The following is a 13,763-nucleotide window of genomic DNA, read 5'->3' as shown; positions in this document are numbered from 1 at the left end:
AAAACAGAAGGGACAGATTGCAAAAAAAGCAGTTCACCATCACCACCCAGGGTGGGCAAATGCCCCTGGAATATCTGTGGCACAGCCTCCCCATCTTAGGCTGGAGAGCTGTGGGCAGGTACTGAGGGGCGGGGTGGTATGTGCAGGGACTGAGCTGGAGGGGAAGGTGGACACCTTAGGCAGAGCCGAGCCAATCCTAGGGATAGCCACTTCTGCCAGCCTGGTGCAAGCCATGGGGAGGCTTTCTCTGGAACCTGGCTTTCGAGGCAAAGAGACAGGGCCAAAAGCAGAAAGGAACATGCTTGTTTCTGGACTGGATTTCTGGATTCAGGCCCCAGCTGAAGGTTCCAGAAATCCCCCAGGAGCCATGGAGGAACCCACAGTTCCTCCCAAGATCTTGGTCAGTTTGACTGTGTATCAATGGGACACTTTCTTCTTGTCCAAACTTTTGGGCTCTGTTTTGGCAAACTTTTTGTTTGATCCCTGAGGAGGATGGAGAGGAGCTTCTCGCCACTGTCATAATCAGCCATGCACCTGACAGGGAAGCAATTGACCTGAGTATGGTCTGGGAAGAATCAGAAGACTTCATTCCCTCAAAGCATATTTTTAAAGCTTGAAATCCTCTCATTAGGGTTTCATCCTTTTCATGTCAAATTTTCTCTCTACTAGTTAAAATGTAAATCCTTCCAAGCAGGGGAGCAGTGCCAAACCATCCACATCTTGGTAGAAAGGAGCTTCTGGTGGGTCCTGGGAGTGGCGTGTAGAGGGGAGGGCAGAGAAGGCATGAGAGTCCTGGATCCTGAGGGGCAGGAATGTATGTTTCAGGGATAAAGGGGGCTGTGCAGGAAAGAACGGAAGGAACAGGACAGAACAATGATTATGAAGTGTAGCATAATGAAACATGAACATTTGAGTCAGGAGCTCAGTATTTGACTTCCAGCTCCACCCTTTACTTAGCTGAGGTTGCTTCGAGCCTCAAGTTCAGGATCTCTCAGTGAGATTAATTATGCCTACCTCGCTTGTCTGCCTTCCAGAGTTGCTATGGGGACATGATTAGATGTCTAATGTGGAAATGCTTTGCACAGTGTGAAAGGCTTACCAATGTCAGTGGTTGTTATTTGCAAGCTTCCCCTCAGCCTCCCCAACCCACCTTCCACCTCTCTGCTGGTTCTTGCTTGAGGCTGCTGCTGGCCAAACTACAGACCTGCTGACTGGGCTTCTGGAGAGACCCCAAATAACACTCTGCCTCCTGCATCTCTCCAACCTTGTAACATCAGCATCCCCCCTGGACACCAGAGGCTGCCAGCCTCAAGCCTTCATGAAAACCAACAGGCAGAGGCTGCAATGTCATGTTTGGGAGGCTATGCCCACGGGCAGCAGGCGGTGATCGGTGCTGTTGCTGTGCAAAACAGGAGGGGTGACAGAAGGGAGCCCTGGGGGGCATAAATGCCTTGGCCCCAAGCCCTCCCTCTCCAAAGGGCTTGATCTATGTCTCCCTGTGGCAATGGCTGGAGACCAGAGCCAGGCTGCCAGAACATGATGCTGGGAACGGGAGGGAATTTGCCAAACTCAATTCTGGAACCAGTCACATTTGCCGTCTTTGGGAAAAGAGAAGAAAATTGTCTCAGACCTGCTCTAGGCCCAGCCTCAGGGCTGATCAGAGGGGTGGGGGATGAATGCAGTTTTTCTTCCCCTGGATGTTTCTCCTACAGGCAGATTTGTGAAGCAGGGAAACCCATTTCCAGCATTCCAAAGCCACACTAGACAAGTGTCCATACTGAGTACACACATACTGAGAGGTTTGGTTTGGTTTTATCCAATTATCTCTACTGTTATTCCCTGCCCCTGAAATACCCACTGAACCTCTGCCCAAGTTCAGTACATTATCTCATACCCTAATGATACCTTCCTCCCTATACTGCTTCTAAACACACACACACACACACACACACACACACACACACACACACCACACACCCTCAAAATGTCCTGGTTCCATGAAAGAACCCGCTGGCTCTCTCAGGACTCTAATTTGGGCATGTAGCAGGTTAAAAGAAGAATCCAGTTCAGTGGGTTTATCTGAGAAATGCAATGTTTTAATTATTTAATCCATCTGGAATTTATTTTTGTATTTATTATGTAGTAAAAATAGAGAAAAGATGGAAAGCTACTCAGTTTGTTGTATCGCTTTTACCCTGATATAAAAACAACAACAAAAATACTACACAGACATATTTTCCCCATGGGCATAGGTTTAAAAACCTTTGTAAAATACTTGCAAAAAAAATTCAATATGACATCAGTGGCACAACTTTGCCTTCTTTTAAGATGGTTGTATGTTTTAACTTGACCACAAGGATAGAAGCGGAGAAAGAGGAAAGAGTTTGGAAAATAACAAATTTCTTCAAGTGTCTGCTATGAAGCAGAAAGCCTAGAGGTCCTGGGGTTCTCCAAGGCCCCACTGAATACCTCTGACAACTTCATACAGAAAACCTAAGAAGCTCTACAGAGTTGGAGAACAGGAAACCAGAAGCAGACGCTATCATGCTAAATCAGGATAGCTTTCAGGGGAGATAAGCTCCAAAAATATTGTTATAATGTGTAGTAGAGTCCAAATCACATCCTGTTGGGGTGAAATCCCAGGTGCTGGGCCAGGGAATGGTCCATCGTAACTGCGGACAGACAGCCGCCTCCACTCTCCCCCTCAATCCACTCCCCACCCCACCATCATGGGCTTTCTGGGGCAGAATCTTATCATGTCAAATGTGAGGATTCAAATGTTTCAAGGATGTCATATGGTTTTGTAGCTCAAGTCTCTGACTAGTGGGGACATGTCCTCCACACACTTTACACCCTTACCTATCTGAGGCTGGCCAAACTCCTTAGTGAAGTAAACGGGCCTTCAGGATCTGGCCTCTGCTCATTCTTCTAGAAACCTCTTTACCACCCTTTTCCTATACCTGTCTCTAATTGTACCAAACCATTTTCTGTTTCATGAACACGTCCTCCCTCTCATCTCTGTGCTTTGTCCTTTGCAATTTCTTTGGCCTGGAATTTTCAGCCTGAATTAAGTATTTCTTCTCTGTGTTGCTGATAGCAACTGTCTGGTCTTGACACCCATCAAAATACCTGTTGCAGTATAATCACATGTTTATCTATGCTCCCTACTAGAAAGGGGACGGCCAAGGCCCAGGGACATGTTTTACCCAGTTTTTATTCCTGGTTCCAGGACAGTGCCTGAAACAGGGCAGATGCTCAACATATTTGATGTAACTTATTATGTCCAGCATTTAGGTTTTCTCTGAAAGACTGTATAGCATAGTTAGGGAAGACAGAATGCTGCTAACTTCCAATAGGCACAGACTCAAAGAACAAAGACCTTGACGGAAAAAAAAATTTTTTTTAAGCTATGGGAGGTAAAGAGGTTTATCCAAAAAGATATACCATCAGTAGCTCCAATATTATCATTCACCTCAGCCATTTCATTCATTAATTCATTTTATTTAATTAAAAAAAATTTTTTTGAGAGCGAGAGATGGGGGGAGGGGTGGAGGGAGAGAGAGAGAATCTTAAGCAGGCTCCATGCCTGACATGGAGCCCACTGTGGGGCTCGATCTCATGACCCTGAGATCATGACCTGAGCTGAAATCAAGAGTCAGACCCTTAACTGACTGAGCCACCCAAATGCCCCTCATTAATTCATTTTTAAGTAAAATTTTTGAATACTTTATTGGTCAGGATGAGTTAGGTGGTGCTGCACTAACAAATAGCTCTAAAATCTCAATAGTTTTTTGTTTGTTTGCTTGCTTGTTTTTAATTTTTAATTATGTTATGTTAGTCCTTATACAATACATCCTTAGTTTTTGATGTAGTGCTCCATGATTCATTGTTTGCGCATAACACCAAGTGCACCATGCAATACATGCCCTCCTTAATACCCTTCACTGGGCTAGCCCATCCTCCCACCCCCTTCCCCTCTGAAGCCCTCAGTAGTTAAACACAAGAAAAGTTTATGTGTCTCTTGGGCAAGAGCTCCAGTATGGGTTAATGGGTGGGGGCAATATTCCACACTATCTGGGAAAGGAATCACCACCTTAGAGCTTCACCACGTGGAGCACATGGCCTTCTTGGTTTGGGGGGAGGAGCTAACTGGGGGCCACAGACTAGTTATGTGGTGCTTCAACCCAGAAGTGACACACATCACTTCTGCTCCCCAGCTCTGTTCAGATTAGTCCCCGCCTAACAACAAGGAGGCAGGGCCATGTGGAAAGCTGAGAGCAAATGTTTGGTAAGTGGCACTCACGCTGCCATAAGCACCAACTATGTTCAAGATATCGAACTAAGCACTGGGGATAAAATAAATGAATATGTACTCCCACTTCTCCCCCACGGAGTTCATAGTCAAATGGATGATAAGGAGTTTAAGTATGGACATAAAAATTATAAGGCAGAATGTGCTGCCAGGCTTCTTAGCTACAGTGATCTTCTTAGTAATGAGCTCACTACGTGAGCCAAGTTTCAGAGTCAAGTTCATAGGAGCCCTGCATTAATCCGGCTTCTTCAATAAAATGCCTATATCTGTGCAATAATCCCTAAAGCACATTACTCAGGGTGATTTTTCTTTCCCCTGTGTGAGCCTAGATATTGAGAAGTATTAAAGTTCATTTTTTTCCATTTTCAGTACAAGGTTCTGTTCTGATTCTGTTCTGATTCCTCATCTTCTCCTCTCTTTCCTTCTTCTCTAGGCGGGCTTTTCTATTCCCTATTCCCTTTCCTCAGGAATTGCATCCTGCCTTTTTCTCTGGTCAAGGGAGCTGGCAGCTTCATATGAAACTCTGGTTTCATCTTGAGAGGCTGAGAATAAGGCCAAACCCTCCTCTAATATCAGAGAATCTTGATCTTTGGAGAATAAGAGAAAGTCAAAAGTGACATAAAACAATGTGTAAATGAACATTTTCTTACTTTGCATACTGGTATCTGTGTTGAGGTACATAATACAATGGCAAAGTGCAGAGGCTCGTTTTCTGTCTCTCTCCTTTTTTATTCTCCACGTGGCCTCCCTTTCTCACCCTCTGCCAATTGTCTGGTGACCTTCTGTCACTGCAAGTTATTCAGGCTCTCCATCTATGTCTGCACCTTCCAGACAGTCTCTGGTTTCACATCCAGCCTAACCCTTCCTTTCCTTCCACCCAATAAAAACTGCCTTTCCTGAGTCCCCTTTCTCCTTAGATGACCTGTGCACAAAAGGCACCAAGAGCGCTGGCCTGGCCAACTGGTTGAACACCAAGAGGTACAAGATTATTTGTGGGATCCCAGGGCCCAGGGCTGCTCTAGGTTAGGAGAGGGAGGTCTAGCCTAGCCAAGTAGCCAGCTGGCTCTCTTGGCTGTATGTTACTGTCAGCTCTCTATCATGTACTGGTCTGAAATATGAATGTGCTTGGAAGGCATAGAGTGAGGAGAATAAAGACCGCAGAGGGGCCACCTTGTGCCTTTCTCATATATTAGCAGCAGACACAAAGAGGGCTATGTGATCACAAGCCATAAATAAAGTACATTTTTTTACTGTCAATTTCCTCTGTAAAAAGTCTCCCCTTCCATGTTCTTCTACGTGTTCAATTGCTACCTGTCAATGGATGATTGCATTTTTAGAAAGAACTGCTCAGAAAGGACTATGGGCAATACAAAGGAACAAACACTAGTGACTGAATCTCAGGCATCTGTGATTATGTCACTGGGAAATATATTTTCATGAATGAAGACCTCCCAGCAAGTCTAAAAGCATGCGGTGTGGTCAAGGCAACTAGCCTTGACCTGCAGAGGGGCATACCTCAGCTTCCACCCAATACAAAGCCATGAAACTCATGTTTTGCTGTAGTGCACAGGAAAAAAACAATTTGTGGCAAGTGTATGATTCACTCAGGGAGAAAACTGAAGCTGGTTGTTGGGGATTTTCAAAGAGCAGATAGTGAGAGCTGGTAAGTATTTAAAGTCCACTGCCCAAGTGAATAGTGGGGTGAAGTGAAAACAATTCACATAGCACTGAAAAGGGTACCTAACTTTCCTGATTCAAACCTTTTCTGGAGAATATTAATGTTAGTTGAGACCTTAAATGTTATTTCATCAAATGCCCAGTCCGCATAGGAATCCCCTTTCCAGTGTTCACGAGTCATGGTGCTTCAGCCTCTCCTGATCTCGTGCAGAACCGGCTCTTCGTTGCCTTGTAAGCTGCCTAGTTCCCTGGAGAATCACTCCAACTGATGAATGAAACTGTTACTGGAACACGCACCTCTGCCTTTAGTTTGGTGAAGCTTACCCTCTTGAGATGCTCTGTTAAACATGGATGCCCTTGTAACCATTTTGCTTTAAAACACTGTAGGAGGGGGCGTGGTTGTCAGGGAAGGACTGAGAGACGTTACCTGGAAATGTTACGATTTCCCCAATACCTGCCTAAAAGCTGACCCCTCCCATCAGTCAGGGCTCCATGTTACCACCTCACTATTACGGTATTTGTAGTGTCGTCCTTTCTATCCATAGTTGCTCAGTTTTTCCACACTCTTCCTTGCCTCCTTTACAGACAGGAGCTCCACGTGCTACAACAGAGAGATGCGAACATACAATGACCTGAAATACGATCATTTGTTTCTTTCTCAGGTAGCTGTCTAGCCATCAAGGCAGCTCTCTCCCCCACCAGCTCACTCAGGGACTCAGGTTCTTTCCCCGCTGCAGCGCTGCATGGCCAAAGCTGAGCAAAGAAGACAGAATCCAAGGACAGCGGTTGCAGTGCCGGCAGGTGAGGCGGAAATTGCGCACCTGATTTCCACTCACATTCCAGTGAGGAGAATGTAGTCCTGAGGCCCCGCCTCACTGCTGGAAGCTGGGAAATGTGGTTTCTAGTGGGACAGACATGTGCCCAGGAAGACAGAATAAAGGGTCTTTGGAGTTTGAGAGGGACAATTACCAGTCTACCCCATATTTTATATCCTCCTTTCTTCTGTCTTTCCTTTTTGACTTCTTCCTGTATTCCCCTTATCTGCTTCTCCTTTCTATCTGAGCCAGCCATAATGTGCAGTGTATAACTGTGTGTGTGGTGTGCATGTGTATATATATACATGTATATTCATATGCACATATATCCACACACACATATATGTGTATGCATTCCATATACACACACATATATATGGAAAGGATATATATATATATATAGACACACACACACACACTCTTTCTGTATACATGCACACACATAGGTTGGGCTGAATTTGAGAGTTACCTCTAGACTGTGTAGAGGCATACCACCAGTTCAGCACCATCCTGGGTTCATCTTTGTCTGGTTCCCTTCCTATGGTTTTGACTTTCCAGCAGGAGTCCCTTCCTGACAGATCCTGGGTGCAAGGAAGGTGGAGCTTCTGACAGCTCTGAGCAGTGTGCTCAGCTTGTAAGTGAATGGGCTCAGACTTCACTGCAAAGAGAGGAAGTGCATGCACAGGGAAGCACCTTCTCTCCCTCTGCCCTCACTCTTTCCTTTGTTATCAGCTGGGCTTGACCTCCCAGGTATTCACCCCAACAACAACCAGACTCAACCATCTAACAGAATCTGCTTACACACTTAGGAGCCTAACCCCTTAGGTCAAATGGGCAGTACCTACCACTGAAATATCAGAAAAGAAATAGACAAGGGATTGCCAAAGAGAGGGATTATACAATCCAACTTGGAAATTCAGACTGTAGGAAATAAGTTAGTCATGTTCCAGCTATTATGCATGCAACAAATGTCTAAAATATTTTTTGAAATTGTTTTGGAGGGTGGTAGGGAATGGAGTACAAAGATGACTTCTTTTTAAATTCTCCAAAATGCTACCTGCATAAAGAATGAACAAATGTCAGGGACAGGCACGTCTTGGACTGAACTTCAAGTGAACTGATGGCAGGCCTTTCCATTCTGAAAATATAAAAATTGAAAGCTGCCAGGGCTCAGAGCAGACCATGCATTTGCATCCTATTTAAATAATGTGCAAGAATCCTTGGTTGGATGGGAGTTTTTAGCCTTGTCAGAGAACTTTGGAAGTACTCAGAGTAGAACTGCCAAGGATACCCATGGGCCGTGTCACCTGACAGCTTGAAACCAGCTCAAATGCCCAGAGTAAGACACTCACACACCTGCGGAGAAGGGTCTTCTATATTGGAGTGGCAAACCAGGTATGCCTGTCAAAAACTTTCTCTAGATGCACCTGGTCTAGAGAGTGGTACTTTCTGATGCTTGAATTATGAGACAGAATCTCCTCCTACCATCTGCCAGTAGTTCAGCTGCCCACATGCACATTTTTACCAAACAATTCCTGAAGTCTAGAGCCTAGGGCTCTAGGATCTTCCCTCACTGCACTGGTTTCCTAGGCCTACCTACAGTGACCCAAAGGTCGGAGCCCCAGTAGCTATCAGGCTAATGCTGCGAAACATCACAGTCAGTGTAAGGAAAATCGCATGCCATAACCGTCACACAGTGTACGCTCAGTCAACATCTGCTGAGTGAGTGAACAGAACAATAGAGAATCCACTCTTGGAAAAACAGCCCATGGATCAGTGGCCAGGCTATGTGGAACTCTCCAGAGGGGGATCCTGCATACTAAGTATGTGAAACAAATAACATTTATTATTACTGAACCGAATTTATTATTTGGTAGGAATAACTGAGATATGTTTATCTAACTAATTCAGGAGAAAAGGACAGGAGTATTATTCTTATTTCTGATGTGTATTAAGGACACTGTTGTGTTGTTTTGTTTTGTTTATACCTTGATCACTATATGACACAAACCTCCTTTGGCCTCACAGCTGTTCTGAAGGATTGGAGAAAAGAGGTCGCTGTTAGGAGTGTGCCTGGGAACAAGACAAATTCCCCTCATCCTTAGAGATAAATTATTTCTATCAATAAATTGACTCTGGTGGCAGATTAAAGATGGCTGCACATTATGCCATATGCCTCCTCTTAAGTGATGGCCCCTATTTCCCCTTGAATCTGCCTGGCTTGTGACCACTTTGACCAATGGAGTATGGGAGAAGTGAGGCTGCTGTGAGGACTAGCAGCTTCTGCCTTGGTCTATGGGAACTGAGCCATGTGAATGGACCAGCTATAATGACAGAGAGATCATGTGGAGATGCCCTGAGACACATGAAAAGGAAGAGAGTCCAAGTGACATCAGCCATCCCCACCAAGACACCATGTGTGTGCGTAAAGTCGTTGGATGCTACAGGCCAGCCCAGCTCCCAGCTGAATACCACTGAGCGACTCCAGTCATTGCCACAAGGAACACAACAAATGCTCAGCTAAACTCTGCTCAAAGTCTTAACTCATAAAATAGTTTTAAAATCTGGTTATTGCTTTAAATCCACTGGAATTGAAGTAGCTTTTTGGAACAGCTACTCCACTTGGAATAGTTTTTCTATATAGCAATAGATAGCCTGAAAAACCATAAATATGATTATGAAATCAAATTAGCAAAAGGTGACCAATTATGAATTTCCTGCATAAAGACTATATTTTTTACTTTCAGAGCAGAGGAATGATCTGGGGAGTTTGGGAGATCCAGAGAAAACTGTCCCCTCAAATCAGGGATAAAGACTCACCAAAGCTAGAATAAATAGCATTAAATTTAGGTGTTCAACAACGAAATACAAATCCACGAACAGTGCTAGGTCCTCCAAATGAGAGCTCTGTGATGCATGCAGCACACCCTCTGACCCACACTCACTGGAACTTGCACCACCTGGAACTCTCCAGAGCGTCAGGTAGCTGCCCTCCTTCTTTAAAACCCAGCCAGCCAGGATCTCTTCCCTTGTTTCTGGGGGAGGGGCCATCAAGGCTGGTCCTTGCTGGCCTTCTGAGTGACAGGCCAGCAGCCATATTAGCGTGAACCAGGAACTGGCTGTGGAAGGCTGTTTGATCAGATTGGAATTAAAGCAGTTCATTTTCTAAAGTGCTAGGAGACCTGGCGATGAACCTTCGTGAAGTGAAAACCGTAACTACAGCACCCTCACAGAGATGCAATTCATCATGGGCCCGACGGGTCTGTCAACAAAAAGGGCTCTCCTTCTCCTGGCGATACACAAAAGCAATCTCGTTCCCTCTGTGCTGCAGTGGGAGGACCACTGGACTTCGTTAGACACTGTGGCTGTTTGCAGGGAGTCCTGCTAAATACCTAGTCCTTCCCCACGGGTCAGAGCGGCACATGCGTAATCAGGGGGGGTGCAGAGCAGAGACGTGTTGGGGACTTCAGTGTCTATACCCCTCAAATTTCCTCTAATCAAGAATGGAGGTAGTTTGAAGTGAGGGTGGTTTGGGATGGGAGTGAGACCGAATTTTGTTTCTTGTTATTTTCTAATAGAGATGGGATGTAGACGTGATCTCAGGAATAAGAAGGATATTTTTGTTTCTTGGTGACCTGAGGCCAGCAGTCAGCTGATAGCCTCGGTAAGAAACAGCAAGTTGGTAGGCACTGCCCAGAGCACTGATGCACAGGCTCCTCCCATCCTCATGACCCCACAGAGCCTGCACTGGCCCACAGAAGAGCACCAGCTTACATTCATCCCTGCTTTCATGCCTCCTTACCAGCCCTTAGCTGTATCTCTGAACACATTCTCTCCCTTCTCAGACTCAGTTACCCAGGTGGGAGCTTTCAGACCCCTCTTCCCAGCTTCTAAAGTCTAGCCAGGTGAGTCAAGGTTAACCAGAATTCCCTATTGGGCCACAGGGAGGTGTTACACGAGCTGACTCTGCATCGGATCTGATCTGGCTCACACTTATTCTGGAAGGGTCCATTAAAGAACAACCACAAGTTCTTCTTCAGGTGTTCCCGAAGTGTGAAACTCTGGGATTCTGGGAAATTTCTGCCAATCACACTGCTTCACTTGCTAGCTTTCCAAAGGCATCTGAAGTTTGTCTGTTGTCTTTCTCTCTCATCGACCCTTCCCAACCCTGGCCATAAACGCACTGTTTGTGGTTGGTGATACCCTGTTCAGAAAGCCTTTGATAGGGCTATCTCTTCAACGTTCCCCTGTATCACCTTTGGACACCCTGGCCACCCCCACAGCCTCCCACAAAAGGTCAGTGCTGAGTGGAGGCAGCACCCCCTCTAGTGGCCAGTGTCTTTAGGCCTCCAACTCTTGCCCAAGGCTGCTGGGGAGACCAAGCCAAATAGTTTTTAGGGGTTAACCCAGAAGAAAACAACAACAACAACAACAACAATAACAACACTTCCTTTGGTTTTTTGAACAGAAATCCTTTCTCTATCCAATGCAAATGGTCCCTCGTATAAATGATCTTCTCTTTCCCCTGCTCTGCCCCCCCCCCCCATTGGATCAACATAGGAGGATAGAGGGCTGGCTAATCACATTCTCTGAACTCAGTATCTCTGTCTTTCATATGGGAAAAGCAATCCTTTCTGCTGCCAACATGTGGAGTACCCTACCCACAGGGAACTGTTCTCTGTCTAATTCTTCACCGACGTTTCCCAACATCAATGACTGTTCACTGACATCACAGTGGTCTGAATAACATAAATCTCATTCTCTGCTTAAAGCTCTTCTACAACAGGGATAAAATCAAGACATTGTAAGTATTCATCCATTTCTTGACCCGTTTCTTATCAGAACATGTGGGCTTCAGGGTGGGAGAGTCTTAAGGGACTTAGGAGACAATTTTCTGGGTGTTGGACAACAAAATTACACTCTTCCCATCCCTCATCCCTACCCTGGCTCCCAGATTCTCACCAAGTGGGTAAAGAGTGATCTGAATTTCTGCTGGGTGTGAGGAGTCATAAGCAGGCCCAGATTTATTTGGGTTTGCTATTCAGGGGTTTCCCACTGCCTTTAGAGTAAAGCTAGAGACTTCAGTGTGCCCCTGCCCCCAGGGCTCCTCTTTTTCCACTGCCTACTTTTCCCTGCATATACAGAGCTTCAAGAAGATTCCCAAAGAGAAAGATGCCTCTCTAGTCCTCCTGGTTCCACATCTGTGGTTTCTCAAACTCATCCCCAGGCTCTCTGGTTCCTCACTGAGTGCTTTCATGGTGCCACCCTTACCCCCATGTCTTCCCTGTACTCTCACGTTGGCCAAGGACCCTCTATTGTACACACACACTACCATAACCCCCATCTCTCAAGTTTTGTGTGGAAAAGATCACAGATTCCCAGGGAATATAGGAGCTGCACAAACTCAGCCCCAGCCCGCTCATTTCCAGGTAGATTCACTCATGTTTTTTGAAGAACTTACAGAGAAATCAAGTTGACAATGTCTTATCATAACACACTGTCCACCTCATAATCTTCTCTCCCCCCAGTCTCCTTAATTTCAGCATCAAGTCATATCATCTCAAAAGAAGACCAGGATTTAGGAAGAGAGGTATTTTGTAGCCTTGAAGATTATGATTCAGTTCTACTCTTTCTACCCCCAGGCCTTCTGTTATTCAGACAAAATTATCTTAATTCCTTGAAACCCACTTTTTGGAGATATAAAACTTGGAGACATCTTCATAATTTTTTTTTAATTGGAAATTTTTGCCTAAGAATATTCTGCCCTCAAAATTTCTTTTCTCTTGGCATTTTCTTACAAGATTCATCTGGAGAATATAACTGTTTAATAAATGTGAACAGTGAGGATAATTCTCAGGCTCAACTCTTTGGTGTGGATGGAGGAATCAGGAGGGAGAGCAGGATCCTTTCTTCTTCATGAACCCAAGACAGGAAAAGTCTGTGAGTTAAAGGCATTTCACTGACACATTTCTAGGAGTGATCTGCTGTCCTTTTTGCTGACTTTTTGGGTCCTACTTACTCTGATTTTCAATTATTAAGGCAAGGGCTGAATTTTGTGCTGGATTGTGGCAATCAGAAAATGGGTCTACTCTGGTTAGTCTTCAACCCAGGTGAGTGGACCCACATTGAACAACATTCAGTTCTCTTTATAGAGGTATATGTAAGTCAGGGATACAATTGAAAGCTACTATGTTAATTCATCCTTAGTTTTTGTTAGTGTTCCATGACTCATTATTAGCGTATTACACCCAGGGCTCCATGTAATATGTGCCCTCCTTAATACCCATCACTGGCCTATCCCAAGCCCCCACCCCTCTCCCCTCTGAAGCCCTCAGTTTGTTTCCCAGAGTCCATAGTCTCTCGTGGTTCATTCCCCCTTCTGTTTACCCCCCTTCATTCTTCCCTTCCTTCTCCTACCCATCTTCCTGCTATTTCTTATGTTCCATAAATGAGTGAAACAATATAATTGTCTTTCTCTGCTTGACTTATTTCACTTAGCATAATCTCCTCCAGTCCCGTCCATGTTGCTGCAAATGTTGGGTAATCGTTCTTTCTGATGGCTGAGTAATATTCCATTGTATATATGGACCACAAGAAGGGCATCTTGGCTCCTTCCACAATTTAGCTATTGTGGACAATGCTGCTATGAACATTGGGCCCTTCTCTTCACTACATCTGTATCTTTGGGGGTAAATACCCAGTAGTGCAATGGCTGGATCATAGGGTAGCTCTATTTTTAACTTTCTAAGGGACATCCACACTGTTTTCCAAAGTGGCTGTACCAACTTGCATTCCCACCAACAGTGTAAGAGGGATCCTCTTTCTCCACATCTTCTCCAACATTTGTTGTTTCCTGCCTTGTCAACTTTTGCCATTCTAACTGGTGTAAGGTGGTATCTCAGTGTGGTTTTGATTTGAATTTCCCTGATGGCTAATGATTTTGAACATTTTTTCATGTG

The sequence above is a fragment of the Ursus arctos genome, unplaced genomic scaffold (assembly GCF_023065955.2).
Source record: "Ursus arctos isolate Adak ecotype North America unplaced genomic scaffold, UrsArc2.0 scaffold_26, whole genome shotgun sequence".
Lineage (NCBI taxonomy): Eukaryota > Metazoa > Chordata > Mammalia > Carnivora > Ursidae > Ursus > Ursus arctos.
Note: the sequence above shows the minus strand (reverse complement) of the source record.